Below are 16,213 nucleotides of genomic sequence, written 5' to 3'. Positions count from 1 at the left end.
TATCTGTTAGTTTTGGGGACAATCAAATCTCATTAATTTGTAGTAAAAAAACTCCTCAAGGTAGGCGTTACCTTTGTATTGTCAGGTGAATTTCTGACAGGACCACCTTGTTTATCAAAGGGAAGTTCAGTCCAAGGAGTCAAAATTTCGCCCCATACTAGTTCTTTGTTGTCCAATGATTTGCTTCTGCTATCTCCATTTCTGTCATCATGAAGAAATCAAAGCCTTCAAATTCACTTTCTTCATCTGAAGTGGAAATAGCCAACGCTTTGTCTGCCACAGCAGAAGCACTGAAAGGCGAATCCATTTTTTGAAAACAAACAAATTTTGCACTTAATTCAGTCAAGGCAGTTCAATCGAAAGGCAATCCTGAGAATCTTTACTGCACACTTAATAATTCAACTGATAATAGGAATTACACACATATATAACAAAATTAGCAAAATTGATTGGAAAAAAATTGAATTTTTTTTATGTGGCTGCACAGTGGTCAAAGGAGCTGAGGCTTTCAAGTTGGCCAGGGCATATCATTCAAGTGAAACTATGATCCTCGCAGTTATGAACGCAATTTTTGCAATTGCATAGAGAAGCCTGAAAAATTCAGGATCTCAAGGGGGTTTGAAGCCGTGACCTCGCACTACAGGTGCGACGCTCGAACCAACTGAGCTATGAAGCTACTGACGTTGGGAGCTGGTCATTTGTGGGTTCTAATGTTCCTGTGAGGAATGAATCAACGATGAAATGATATGAAATGGATCATGTATGAACGGCGGATATGAAATCAAGTGAAGCTATGATCGTCACAGTTATGAACTCAATATCATTCTTCTTGATCAAAGCAATTACTCTACCCCCCTCTAGGGATACATTGCATCTACCCTATATGCAATCTTGATTTTATTACACTTCTGTCGCAACTGGATAATCAAGATGTAACTTACTGGAGTCATAGAGGTCTGAAAATTTCCTATTTTTAGTTACAAATTGTTCAGTGTAGGGGTCAATTACGCTTAGCACAACAGCTTTTGATTTACAATGATTAAGTGACCAGAAGTGCACACGAACATCTGGAATTCACTTAGCGATGAAAGCGCTTACTTTTTGCTCATGAGGTAAAATACATGTGTATGAACACATCTCCTAATGTACTTGAAATGCTCAGACTGCTGAGATTCATAGCCAATATTAGACATTTTGTTAAATAACCATTTCTCGTAGTTCCCATTTAAATTCAGAAAACAACCCAAAGAATGCAAAACTATGCAGATATGGCATAGCATTTTCATAAAGGTTCACATTGAGGGGCACAAATATGGTGGATGTCCATAGTTAGAAAGGCTTGTTACATTACCTGAAAACCAAGAATACTCAAAACATCAAGCATTAGTGATTGATTACAGGATAATTCATATGAGTGGGGCCAACTCAAGCCAGTAAAGACAAAAAAATCATTAAGTTTACTTTAAGAGCAAGATCCTGACAAAAGGCACATAAAACGTTTATCGAATAAGAATTCTCCTGCCTTCATCAGAAAAGCACATGCGTAATTATATTAAAGGTCTTGTGATCAACTATCGATCATAAATGTCATTTGAACTCTGTACAAACAAAACATAAACAAAAATCCCATGTGAGCTAAAAAGTTTCACGACACACTCTCCTGGTTTGCGTTACATTCTTAAACATGCAGTAAAACATACTAAAATTTGAATCCAAATTTGTCTTAAGTATGAAATCTTCACATAAGTTCGCCCATCATTGCAGCATTGTGACGTGGTCTAGTGTTCGCAGAAGTGTTCGGCACATCACAAACAGGGGAAACACTTGTTGGTTTGGCTTCGGACTCTTCAGTTCAGTCAATGTCATTGTTGACATTGACTTCAGTGGAAAAAAATGTTTGACACTTCATTTAAACGGACAAGGATTATGATCTGCATTTGAGAGCTTGATAATAGCAGCTCGGATGTAACCATCTTTGTGACTTGCGAGTGTCTCTCTCGAAGACTCAACAAATAGGTTTTCCTCCCTTGGCTAGTGAATTGGCGAAGAAGATGGCGATGATGTCTTGCTCTTTTTGTAAGCGATTTGTTGGTGCTGATAACCTCAAAATGACTGTCGTTTGGAGTATTGGTTACCTGTTGCCCATTGATTAGGTGCAAAAGGGAAAGGGGATAACTTGTACCGTCTTGATTGGCCTCCATGTAAGTGAGAGGTCTTGAATTAACGACAGATTCGATCTCAACGAGCAAGGTGTTTAACTCGTCCTAGGATAAGGTGGTTCTGCCATTGCTTGACGCTCTGGATTAATCTCCCCTAGAAACCAACCAACCAAGGGGCCTTCTCGACTATAAATCTCCAGCTGACACCATTGATGGCTAAATAATGCAAGGCCTCCTTCGAACATACAATCTTGACAATTTCTTTGCAGGATCCTCGGAATGTTTTGGACATTAAAGTTGCAGGCAGTCCCTGATGACTTCTTAAGTGGCAAAATGCTAGCAGGAAAGACTTGACAGTAAGCTTTCGCATGAGTTCAAGGTGTACAGCTCTCGTTGAAGCGCACATCAATTACCAAACATAGCACTTATTGTTGTCGCTTTCAGTAGTCAAATTACCCTGAACGAAAAGAGGCCCAGCAAAGTCTAATCCGGTACAAGTAAATGGTGCATCTTCGAAGATGCGAACTCTTGGTAAATCGGGAAAATTGTACCTTGAGTACTGCAGGCCTTCGAGTCTTCGACAAGGAATGAAATGTTTCAACATGCGCTTCACTACCTGTCTCCCCCATAGAATCCAAAATCGTTTACAAGTGGTTGCCAGCATGTTGTTGACTGAGCTGTGCTTGACTTTGTCATAAGTTTGACGGATTATCAATTTGACGTAAGGATGCTTGGAGGGCAGGCCCGGTTGTTCGAAAGCCGATTAGCGTTAACCCATGATTAAATAGTCCTAATCCACGGAATAAATTTACCCTTCGATTAAATTCTGTTGCTCAAAGCTTGATTAACACTATCCAAGGAATAAACCAAGGGTTAAATTTAACACACCTAGCGAGGTGGATTAACTCACTAATTGAGGGAAATTTTCCCCAAACAAAAAAAGATGGCGGACTTACTGTTTGGTGGTTTGGGCTTAATGCCCGGTCCAGTGAGAAGAAAAGCGAGAAAATTCAGGCTTGATTTTTCTTTAGACGAATACACTGACAACGAGTTGAGAAGTCGATATCGTTTTGGCCGAGAGTCAATTCAATTTTTGATCGACCTTCTTCATGACGACCTTGAAAGGGCCACCGCTCGAAACCATGCCTTGTCAACAACTGTACAAGTCCTTGCTGCATTGTGGTTTTTTGCCTCCGGAAGCTTTCTGCAAGTTCTGCAAGTTTCCTATGCCCTCGCACAAAAACAAGTACTCTTCATCAAGTGGCCATCGACCGAAGCCGAGATCGTTCAAACTAAACGAGGCTTTTACGACAAGGGAGGGTTCCCTGGGGTAATTGGCTGTGTGGACTGCACGCACGTCAAGATTCGGGACCAACCGAAAACGAAAATGACTATGTCAACCGAAAGGGGTTTCATTCAATTAATGTGCAAGCGATTTGCAATCACAAAGGTATGTAAAAATGGCATTCAACAAATTTAAAGCAAAGTTTAAGACCGCAGGGGTGGTAGTACTTTCTTTTTATTCACTCTCAAGGATTTTCCTTTGGTATTACCCTTTTTTTTTGGATGTAATAATAAATTGATGTTTTACTTCAGCAAATTAATGCAGCAGCCAATTCCAGCAGTGCTCCACCCCCACTGCCACCTGCTCCACACCCAAGTAAAATAGAGGCAAATGGCCCACCCTCTGGCTCATTCAAAAAATGCTGCACTCAAGATATAATAAATCAAACTGAAAGTGTAATCACCATTATTTTGTGTCTCTTTTTTATAAGTGCATCTGACCTTCCACTGTTCATTTGCTTTAATTTTACTTGTTAATAACAAGCCATATTTTGGTAAAAAATACCCAGACAGCAATACATGACGGTTGCTTTCAGTTTTATATATTTTAAAAATATTCCTTCATTTTATTTTGGCATGCACAGTTCATCAGTGTACATTTAACATTGACGCTTCGTTGTTATCAAAAGAAAAAAAAAAAAAGGAATCTTTCAAGTATCAAGGAAGAGAAGACACATGATTCCAACCTCCAAGGAACAGGAAGGAGAGGACCCTAGGAATGAGGTTACCATGATCCTTTAACAAATAAGTGCAAAATAAAAGATTTAATTACTTAATTACATTTGATCCATATTTGATCAACAGGTAACGAAACTGATAACATGTTTGCCCTCTCTTCCATTTGCAAGACCAAAACAGCTGGGGTATCAAGTGCCCTGGGGTTGTCCTGTGGGTAAGCAAATGGGCCAGCTCCTGTGTAGTGAAAAAATTTCAAAAGCCCCACCCCAGGAATAAAACCTGCACAAATTTACATGTGAAAGAATTGTTACCTAATTGAGACTCTTTTTCATTTCAGGCATGTTTACAAACATCGTAGCAAGATGGCCAGGCAGCACACACGACAGCTTTATTTTCACGGATTCACAAATTGGCCAACAACTCAATGCCCAGCACCAATCCTTGGAAGACGGTTTGCTGTTGGGTGATAGTGGCTATCCTTGCAGGCCCTACTTGATGACCCCGTACTTGAATCCTGGGACCAACAAGCAGACACAATTTAACAATGCACATGCACGTACGAGGGTGGCAATTGAACAAGCATTTGGCGTGTGACCTGCTACATTCGGAGATTAGAATGAAGCCAGAAAAAGTCTGCATGATGATTGGAGCTTGTGCAGTTTTGCACAACATAGCAATCCTAAGGAACGAACCTCTGGATGGCCATGCTGAAGCTGATGATCAGCCTGATCCTATTTGCTATTGTGGTCCAGAAGATGGCAAGGTCATCAGAGACCACATTTGTAATACCTTTTTCTGACACTTTCCTTTTTGATCTCTATTTCTTAAAGAAATGTGGTTTAATAGACTTAGTGGTCCTTAAATTAAATTATGCAAACCAGCTTGTTGCAACAGACTGTAGTAGACCAATACCCCTAACTGTACTTAATAATACAAAAATGGGAGTGACTGAGATGACCCATGGACTTCAATAATTTAATTTAAGGACCTCTAAGTCTATTTAACTATTCAGTTATCTGAAAAGTATGAAGATTTTGTAACTTGTTGATGGACCATTTTTATTACTAACAACCCTTTTTTTAATTTTGTAGAATAAGTTGTGGCTTCAAGTAAACCTGCCCCACTCACTTAAATAAATTATTTACTTGTAATATGTATTGAAATTTAAGACCACAACACATAATCGCAACATCAATTTGACTTCAGTGTACATGTTTGATTTGTTGTTGATTAATAATTATAACAGTGCACCCTTTTTTAACAAGAGTGCCCATAAATGCCAATGAGTTGTTTACTCAAAATGTGGCTGCAAGTAAATCTGCTCTGCACACATAAATAATTGCACTCGTCACAAATGGAAATGTATGACCACAGTAATGCAATTAACATAATTGGAAATAAATTTGACTAAAGTAAATGTACATGAAAAAAATCCTTAACAATGATAAATTATTAATGAAACAATCCTTGATGTACTGGGAGCAACAGTATATCATGTTCTTGTACTTAGGTTATTCAGTGGCGATAGTGGTGTCCCCTTGCAACACTTTGCTCCAAAAGATACACCTCCAATTATAATTTTCTCTTTTTTAAAGTCAACTTTTCTTGTTTTGCAACTAATGCCTTTAACTGTTGTTCAAGGACGTCATCATGAGTAGTTCGTTTTTTCAGTTTCTTTTTCTTCTTTCTTCTTGAATTTCATCTTCAACATTTTCATCCAGACTTCTGTCAATATTGGTCAATAGTTCAGCAGAAACAGTAGCACTTTCAATTGGTAATGTAGCTTCAGAGACTAGAGAGAAAAAATAAATTTGTATCAATTACTATTAATATTATTGTCTCATTATAATCACTTAATGGTTGTAACAATTTCATTTCCAACACTTCCAATGGTAAGGCACCAAATCCACTTGTGCAAATTAGCGAGTACAGTTGCTCCATCCAATTCAACAGAGCTAGCATGTATCTAATAACTTGTCAATTTGCTCAATTTTTTGTAAGTTTACAAGGATTTGACCATTTGCCATTCAAATTTAAGCTTAAGCTTACAAGAGAAGCCATTATTGCTGTTCATTTAGTATAAGCTAAAATTCATCATGCAAGCTGCTGTAGGATCCGCTAAAATGTGGTTCAGTTGAATGTAAACAACAAAGTTGCGCTATCTTCGTGACAGCGTTGTCAATTTCAAATGTGGAATTTGAGGGAGCTTTTACAGTAAACTTGGAATGCGATAAATTTTAAGTTATTAAATACAAAGACTTATCTTTTCCATGCACGTATCCAGACTTTTCGTTTCGGCCAGAAAAAGTAAAGCGGCTGTCAAATCAAAACAATGTAGACAACGCGCCAAAGAAAAATAAATATGGCCGGGCGTCTGTGTGCAAATATAATCACATGACAAGTTTCGTAACCAAGGAACAACCGTATTGTTTACATACCTGTCTGTCTCAAACCCATTCAAGCTGCTGAAACCTGGCGTGTCTTCAAACACTTCAATAAACTCTCTGCTTGAGGCACTTACGGGTTTCGGCGGCGGCCCTCCTCCAGTCTTCTTCGACTCTCTCTTGAATTCAGAGAATTCTTTCTTCGCAGTACTGTGAAGATTTTTCCACTTGTCCTTCACCTCGGACACTGTATGGTTTGCTGTTCCCACCGCATTAACAGCTCACGTAATTTCTTCCCAGATTTCTTGTTTCTTTTTGTTGGTGACATTATATGTTAGTTTCGACTGAATAGTTTCAAGGTTTTTTTTAACATTTTCAGTGATCACGCCAATGTCGTAAACGGAAAAGTTGGGTTTTCGTTTTCTTTCTTTTGCTTCAGAGTTTATTTCTTCACGTTATGCGACACATTCCGCCAGGGCCTTCACCTTCTGTATTTTTTTTTTTCGCGTGCGTAGCCGCGAAGGGGCAAATAACTGGTTTGACTGGTTTAATCCGAGCTTAGTCAGGGGATAGTTAATCGAGGATTAAATCTGCTTTCAGGAACAGCTTTTTATCCTTGGATTAGTTATCCCAGGAATAACAAATTTAATCATGGAATAAACGCTAATCATGGGTTAGTTTAATCCGCTTTCGAACAACCGGGGCCAGGAGTTTAGGATTCTTGTTGCTGAGAATTGAAGCCAACTCCAACTATGTGATCGATCTATTACATAAACGTTTTGGCAAGCCCCAGAACAAATTCCAGGGTGTGTCAACGATAATGCCTCCCAGCTGCGACTTGTTTACGATAGGATAAGCATCAATATACGTGGTTTAGAGTTATTGGGTGTTAGTTCTAGCCAGTATGGAAGTTTGTTAATTGACTGGGCTGTGCTTGACTTTGTCTTCATCCCTAGATTTTTCTTTCTTTTTGCTGTAGCGTGTTGATGTACGTCATTTTAAGATGTCAACAAGTCTTAGAACGTAGGCTGTGAAGCGCAACAAGTGGTCGAGAGAGCTGATTTGTTGACAATTGATGATTTCGGCAAGGTTGACTTTGGTTGGGATTTCTTCACAGGATGCTAGCATGTGGATCACATTTGTTAGGTTTTTGACGTTTTTTAGAATACAACTTCATTGGTTTTGACTGTGGCTTGCTCTTGAGGCCACTCTTCTTTAGAAAATTGTAAGAATTGAGGGCCACACCACCGCATAGAGTTGAAACAGAACTTCCCAGTAATTGCGGTACATAAACTCCTGGGTCTGCTGTTGGGTGGCGGTTGATTGTTGCTGAAATGTAAATAAGTCAAAACTGTCTACTTGCTGTACAAGCTTGCGATGTAAGAATCCAGCAAATTCCTCGGACAAGGGGTATAGTTGCATTGTTTGGCCAGTGAATTAATCTTCTTGATTGTGTTAGTGGCCATTGATGAAAAAATTGTTTGAATTTGTTTGCAAGTGTTTTAGTGTGTTTTAAATAAGCTTGCCGGGAAGCTGACTTTTTAGGAATGCAATTGGGGATTGATTTCCAGATGCTGTTGGTATTGTTCTTGTTGGCTATTATTTGATTCACTCTGCCATTCTAATTTCTTGTTTGAAATCTCGGCTGAAGGTCTTATAGGCTGTCCAGGCAAGCGGGTCTCCTTTTTTTTCCAAAGGTCCTTTTCCATTCATCTTTTGTTACTGGGTTGCCAGTATGGCAGTGCCAGTCGGAAAATGGGTAATATTACTCTGTTTAATTTTTTTCAGTGTCGGTAAAAGTCGCGAATGGCTCAACTCTTCAAAGGTAATAAAAAATTGGAAATGTGGCAGTGAAGAATTATTTTAATGAAAGCTTGTTGTCTCTTTCATGCTTCATTATCTATGGTCAAGGTTCTTTCGAAAAGGATTTGATGGGAACTGTCGGAAATTTATTTAATTGCATATGCTTTGTGACACAGATTGTGTCTTGTTTGCACGCATGCAATTGAAATAGGAAGGGTTTTTTGCCTCTAATAGCAAATATGTTGTTTGTTTCAATAATTGTTTTGCTTGAAAAGATTTTTGTGAGATTTGCAGCCTTTGTGAATTTAACATGTTGTGTAATTTTCAAGCTTAGCAAATTTGCATACATGGGTTAAATGTGATAGGGAAGGGTTTTTGTGGTGGTGCACTGCTTACAGCGCATGCATAAATTACGAAAATAAACAGGTCTGTTGGAAGCTTGCTTGAGTTTCAACAAAATGAGCCCCAAAATCAGCAAAAAATTGTGACACTGATGAATAATAAGTTGCTGCTATTTCCAAAACGATGGAGTTACCTGGTGATAAATAACCTTGTCTTGGAGAGTAAATTTTTGACTTTGCAGAAAGAATGGTCAACCTCAAGAGTTGGGTGATCGTGATCTTTGTGTTGAATTCACACATTTCTTGTCAAGCTTTATAACACTTGAAAGAAAAAGAAAACTAACGAAAACAAAAACCTGGTATCCAGCCATCATTTGACACATGCTTCACTCTCTCACGAGTAGACACGCAGTAAATTGATCACGGTGCCCGCTGAATTCGATGTCAATTTCGATTTTGCAATTTACTTGTTTAGCCAAAAGTACAATAACAAAAAGTCTCCCAAAATGTTTTTCGCTGATGGTAACTTTTTATATTCGCAGTTCAAAGTTAATGTTGCTTTCATGTTGTAAATTTTGTTGCTGATGGCAAATTATTTTATTCTCGATCGACCGCCCTGAAAACTTCCTTCTGCTTTTCCTGAAAACTGTGTATCAATATTTATTTACTTTTGCATCAGTATTTGTTTTGCATAAAGCAAGGTAATAAAATCTGTAGACTTAACTGATTGGAGTGACATGAGAAGTGCTAGTTTTTTACCCCATATGAACCAGTGAGCGTTAGCCCTACTAATGGAAATGGGCCCACACAAGGACAGAGAAAAACTCTGACCAGGGTGGTCATTTCCCACCCTGGTCAGAGTTTTTCTCTGTCCTTGTGTGGGCCCATTTCCATTAGTAGGGCTAACGCTCACATGGCTCATATGGGGTACAAAACTAGCACTTCTCATTACACTCTAATCAGTTAAGTCTTTTGAAATATAAAGTGCTACACGGCCAACGTTTGTAAAAATGTAGCCCTTCCTTGTAACAAAATCTGTACATTGCTTACCTTACTTATTCAGCTATAAGCCGAGGGATTTTTACACAAATCCTCACTCAATTTGGGCAAATTTGAAGCCGTAGAAGGGGTCTCAGCTTATAGCCGAGTATTTTTGATAAAAATAATTTTCTCAGCAAATGAAAACAGTTAAAAATGAACGTGTATTCACTTACAAGCCGAACTAAATTACTTGTAAAATGAAGAGAAGTTGTTGTTGGTGTAATATGAACTTTTATTACTTGGTGGCTCGTAAAGGAGCGGTTCGTGTTGATGTGTGATCGGGATCGATCTTATTGCTCGTCTTCTTCCTTGTTGTCTGTCTCGAATTCATCGTCCATTTCCTCGTCTTGACTTTTTTTTTGTTCTGGAATATTCTCGTCGAAGACTGCATCGTCTTCTGTGCCGTCGAGTGTGTTATAGAGGTACCACAAGTCTTGAACGAACCGGGAATATCACCCCAAGCCTGTTTTACCCATCGAAGGAACGAGATTGCTGCACCATCTGTTGACACAGATCGTGTAAACAAGCTTGTCACATGACACCAGAGCAAACTTGAGACAAAAACGCAAGTGGATTTCTTCTTGTAGCTACCTTTTCCAAGCAAAAAAACGGTACGCATTAAAGCGAAAATCTTACCTTGAATTCTTTGCTCTGAAAACCACGCCAAAGGTCGTTGATCGAGCTCAGGATACGCCCCCCGATAAGCTCCCTGTTGAACAGATTTGCCTTATCTTTCCTTCAGCGACGGAACCATCGACTCGCTGATGCCGTATTCTCCGGCGATCTCAGAGTTATTTTCTACAGCTTCTGCTTCGGCAACTATTTTAAGTTTAAAGGAGAGGTTGTAAGGTTTCCAGTCAAATAACTTTTTATAAAACGCTTCGCTTGTACGAAGACACGTTTCCAGTGAGGTCACCACACGATCATGTTGCTTGTTTGTTTCTTATCTTTCGTGTTCATTTGATTGCTTTGAGTATAATTTTTCAGTCAATGTCAATTTGTATTTTAAATTACAAAAATTCCATAGTCGATAATACACATCAAGACCTAAAATGGGTCTTGGCTTATAGCCGAGTATTATGCATTTACAATTCATGTCAATCAAGTTGATTTTTTCCTTAAGAAGTTTGGGGTCTCGGCTTATAGCCGAGCTCAGCTTGTAGCCGAATAAGTACGGTAGTTTGCATTTTTGAGCGTCAAAATAGAATTTTTGGTCCTATGCTTCTGTTACGAAGTGGTATATTTTTTAAGGTCACCCATCCAGATACTAACCCCGCCAGAGAGGCATTTAACTTCAGTGACCTTTTGTATTACATCTAGCTGTCAGACGCTCAGAGTGCACGCTTAAACTTGTGGTGAAAAGAAGTTGTGAGGGAACTTGAAAATGATCAATATGTCAGCCTAGAAGCCAATGTTTCTCGATTCCCTTTTTTTTCTTCAATCTTTCTGGGTTTAGTACTTTGCTTGCTTACATGTCTTCTCAGGAGACTATTTACCCAAGACTTCTACCATGAATCTCTCCATCTGTTCCTTTTGTTTTTCTAACGTCTCAGTCACTAGATCTTCATTAATAAACAGGCCTGTTGGTTTCCTCGGTTGCGCTAACCTAAGAATTGCTTTTTTCTTCCAGTATTTAATCTGCATATGATGCTTCTTGGACGGCTTCTTATTTAGATATTCAAATGTATTGCCAGATCCACTTGGTGTTAATTTTCCACCTGAAAAAATTCAATGAGCTTGCTCGATTGTTGGTTCAAATTCCAATTGTAATTTCTCTGTTAACAGCTTCTTCACTATTCCTTTGGCAATGGACCACAATTCGTTGGTTTCTTCTGGAATTCCATCGATACGAATGTTATTACAACAGCTTTGGTTCTCTAAGTACTTGATCTTTCCATAGTATTTATCCAGGCATTGTTGTATATCGTCAAGCTTGTCCTCCATATCTGTGATATTTGCAACTGACTCTTGCAAATCGTCATTAACTCCCTGTGAAAATTCCAGGCTGGCTTTTAACTCCCCAACTGATTTAACAACACTGTCTGTCAATTTGCCTGTTAACCAAAGTTAAAGGGGTCAAACATTGTCTTTAAACATTCGTTCCTGAATCTTCAACATTTCATTTAGGGTCGCCATTGATACAAACTGATCGCCTTTGTGATCCATATCTTTCGCCAAGGATTTTGAAGTCCTCGTTTCTGCCATTATGGTTATAACATATTTTAGATCATTAGAAGATTTCAAGCCTTGTAAAGGTAAATATTAAGTTGAATTAATTTGGTATAGTCGCTTGGATTAGAGCAGATGGCAATGCAACAACCATCGTCATCTTGCTCATTTTTCGTTGACTGCGTAGTGCGTTTCTATGCCAGCAAAATTTTATTTGAAGTCAATGGTGATACGAGGGAAATTTCTCAGGAAAGTTCTAGATCAATGTGAGTTGCGGCTGCTTTGACAGTGTTTGAGTCGAAATTCGTTCTTGGTGGTTCGCTGGCTAATGGATTGCCATCTTAACTTCAATTCATGTTTTGAAAATCTTTTAAAAATGGAGGAAAAAGGCGCCACTACATTTCCAAATGTTTTCTCTTCCAACTAAATATTTCTAAATATTGTTTCTGCGGGGATCCGCATCTAACAGAATACGTTAATATTTTGCTATGTTTTCAAAATTAAGTTGTTAAAATTGCCATTCAAAACTGGAACTGTTTCAAATCTTGTCCCAAGTACACAGTCGAATTTCTCACAGAGGACTCAAGTATGAAAAAGTGGCTTCAAGAAATTATGCAGAAATCAGCCAGAAAGTCGTTAACACACTCGTCAACATGTGCTTATTCCATGCCTAGAAATGGCCACCAATCAATCGCAGCTCCAACATTCCTCTCTTTGATAGAGATAGATTGAGTGCTAAAAGGTAACAGATTGTACCACTACGGTACTTGCCTCTATGAAAAAAAAATTATTTATCCTCCTACAGTAGATCTGTGCAATGCTACTAATGTTACTTTTAATTATTCCGAAAAAAGTTCCTTTACGTCAGCTTGTAAACAGGCCATTTTACAAAACGGGTATAGTTGAACTTCCGCTCAGCTGACACCCTCGAGACCAAGGGTAAGTGTACACCTACGGGAGGGTGAGAAAAATTGCATTAGAGGGCATATAATGCACCAGAAAGAGTATTTTAGAGCTTCAAGGCCACTTGCAACTGTATTATCCATCAACAGGTTGTTGGATGTTGCCAATTTAAACACTATGGGTCAATAATAAAAGACTTGCCAATTAAAAATGTATTCCTTAACAAACTCAATCAAAGTTAACAAAACAGAGGAACAACAGAAGAAGTACATACAGCATTTTATGCCCATTAGATGATTGTTATTTTCAAATGCAAAGTGTCCTTATGTTGGTAAAAAGTAACTATCAATGAGTGTCTGCTTTTCCATTTCCCTGATCCTTAGGTCTCTTAAGATATCCGACACTTTCAGGAGAGTATTTGATAGTCCCTTATTACCGTGATAGTTTGCGATCTCTGAAAGCTCCTCGGTCATTTGAAGGGCGTGTTACAGATTTCACAGTGGGCTCTTTGAGGAGGTTCTTAACACCTTCATCGTTGTAGCAGATTTCCTGGTCAACATTTCTGGAACTCTTGCTTGACGGCTCATCAGTAGTGCTGATTGTGTCCTCAAGGATATCATTTCTGACATCTCGCCAAGATTGTTTGTCAGTGGCGATAGGCTCTGTACAGCTAGGTAGCTCTTCATTTCTTTGGCAGCTGTTGATTCTTCGCCGAGCTTTTTGCACAACTCCTCTGAGGTCAGCATGTCTTCTTCAAACAGTTCGTCATCATCATCATTGCCTTCTATGCTATTAGCATCTGGGACTAATCCAGCCTTGTTAAAGCATTTTGTATTAGAAGATTGGCAGACAATTTCACTCACTGTTTTCTGTCTGTCGATCTTGCTGCAGAATAGCTTCCCCTTTGTTTTCACTTTCCAGAGTTTGATAATTCCAGCATCAAGAGGTTGTGTGCACGAAGTTGTGTTTTTTGGCAGAAAAGTCATCTTGATACTTAAGAAGTGGTCAATAAGTGAATTGGGGTGACAAGGTACATTGCCAAGAGATAGGAGTATGTGGCAGCCCTCGAGCTTCATTCATCGGTTTAGCCTCTATAGAATGTGTTCAAAGCTTTCTGATGTCATCCATGCCTTGCTACTGGAAAAAATAATTGCACTTATAGGGCCATGAACTGTTCTTTAATGACTTAAAGCAGCGTGGGTTGCAACTCTTATCAACAACAATAGGAGTCTCTTTTTCGCCGAACGCATTAACAAAAAAGGCCCAGGTTGCCCTCTCTTTTGAGTTTTTGCCCCCAGGACAGTGTTTTCCGCGCTCAGAGAGACTTTTATCAGGAAGGGCTCCCCAAAACTGACCAATCTCATCCATGTTCCATATATTTCTTGGCTCATACCCTCACATCATTTCACATGCACGTTCATCCCAGCTTGACAGAGTTTGTCGCCTAACATCACCTTTTTCTCCAGCCACCTTCATTACACTGATGTTGTACCTTTTTTTTTTCCACTTGCTCAGCCAGCCGTTGGAAGCAGAAAACCCCATTAAATCCTCCATTAAAGCCTTTTGGAAATAATAAGAGCTTCCTCCTGAAGCATTAGTCTGCTAACTGGAATATACTGAAATATTAGATTGTCAGCAAAGCACATACCACTTGCAAAGATATTCCTTAACTCTGACAAATTTCTGTCGGTTTTCCCTCTTTTTTCCACTGCAACTTTCGTTAATTTCCCACTCTTTCAATATCGCATCCTTTGACTTCAACATTTCTGACATTTGAGATCTACCACAACCAAACTTTTCTGCTAACTTTCGTACTCCAAACAAGGGATTTTTCTTTTGGAAGGCAATCCACCAATGTGGCCCAGGATCGATTCCCGGATTCTGCGCCATATGTAGGTTGAGTTTGTTGGTTCTCTACTCTGTTCCGTAGGTTTTTACCTGGGTACTCCGGTTTTCCCGTCCTCAGAAATCACCATTTGCAGGCGTAGCTCAGTTGGGTAGTGCACGGCTTTCGGAGCAAGGGGTCCCCAGTTTGATCCTCGGTGACTTCAACGTCTGTTTCCACTTTCCTCTGATCCATGTAGCTATACCCTTAAATATCCGTGAAACGGAGCACTGACAAAGGGAGGGGGGTAAAAGGCGCACCGTCGGCTTCCATTGATACCAGTTTCGTGACTGAAGGAAATACCGATGTTAAATAAATTGACTTTACTGTACTTTACTTTACTTTACTTTACTTTACTTTATAAGTTCCACCCGCTGGGACAAATTTAGACATCTTCGATCTTTAGTTTTGATACTAGTCGCAGATGTTGCAGCAATCCCCTCAGTATGGGAAAACGAGGTTTGTTTTGTGTGGTCGAGATTAACATCTGAGGGGTGTTTCGTTGTACAGGATTGGCTAGAAACTCTATTTGATAACCAGAGACTACTTGGAGGACCCAGGGGTCCTTTGTAATCTGTTCCCATGCCGCTAAAAAATGTTTCAATCGGCCTGCCTGAGGCAGGTCGTTGGGTAAATTCAAAAAGTTGCTGAACATACCTGAGGGAAGGTGACTAGGGCGAGCCGGATATTGATGTGGTTTTGGCTGATATGGCCCTTGGCACTGGGTAAATGCTCCTGCCCCTGAATGATGTGGTTGTGGTCTGATAGCTTGATGTGGGGCGAAAGAAGCCTCAGTAGGGGGCTCTGTATTGACCTCTGCCACCTCGAAAACGCCCGTGGAACCTTCAGGGGGCAGTGCCACGAAAGAACGATTTACCAGCTTTCTTGGCATCGGCCACAATATTTGCTGTTTCAGAGCGAAGTTTTAAGTGGGATTCGAAACCATCTCCAAACAGCAGCTTGCCTGAGTCTGGGAAATAGTCTTTCCCCAAAGATGCAAGGACTGGATTAAGTTTCGTCAAAACCTGTTATCTGCGTTTAGATGAGACCTGGGTGGATGTATCTCCTACCAGCATAATGGCCTTCTTAACACAGCCAAACATGGCATCAACTGTGGCTTTATCAAGACTGATTTCTTCATTTTCTATTGACTCCTGCATGAGTGTAAAGTTTTCATGTAGTGCACAAAGCGGACCCAAGTCATCGGGAATTTTGTCTTGTATGTCTCTCAGTAAATTATCTTGAGTTTTAACCCCAGAAATCATGGAATTTAGATAAGTGTCTAAGTTGGGAGTGAAGGCTCCCTCTGATGCTGGCCTTGGGAATTCTGGAATGATGGTTCTTCGCTCGAAGCGTTGTAAAGGCTTTAACAAGGCTTTAAGCAATATATAAAGTTCCTCACTAGGTTGCCAACGAGAGTTGGGGGACAAAACGCCGTCAGGATCGTTATCCTCATTTGCGGACGACTGATCTGCTTGTAAGCTGCTGGCGTAAGAAGTGGATTTA

At 39.6% G+C, this 16,213-nt stretch overlaps 1 pseudogene; it reads left to right on the top strand.

Moving 5' to 3' along the window:
* LOC138043339 (putative nuclease HARBI1) overlaps positions 1-6,416 on the top strand; it is a 25,155-nt pseudogene extending 18,739 nt beyond the window's left edge.
* The last annotated feature ends 9,797 nt before the right edge of the window (positions 6,417-16,213 follow it).

This window comes from Montipora capricornis, chromosome 3 (genome assembly GCF_036669925.1).
Source record: "Montipora capricornis isolate CH-2021 chromosome 3, ASM3666992v2, whole genome shotgun sequence".
NCBI lineage: Eukaryota > Metazoa > Cnidaria > Anthozoa > Scleractinia > Acroporidae > Montipora > Montipora capricornis.
The sequence above is the reverse complement of the archived record's forward strand: the minus strand, read 5'-3'. Positions and strand labels throughout refer to the sequence as shown.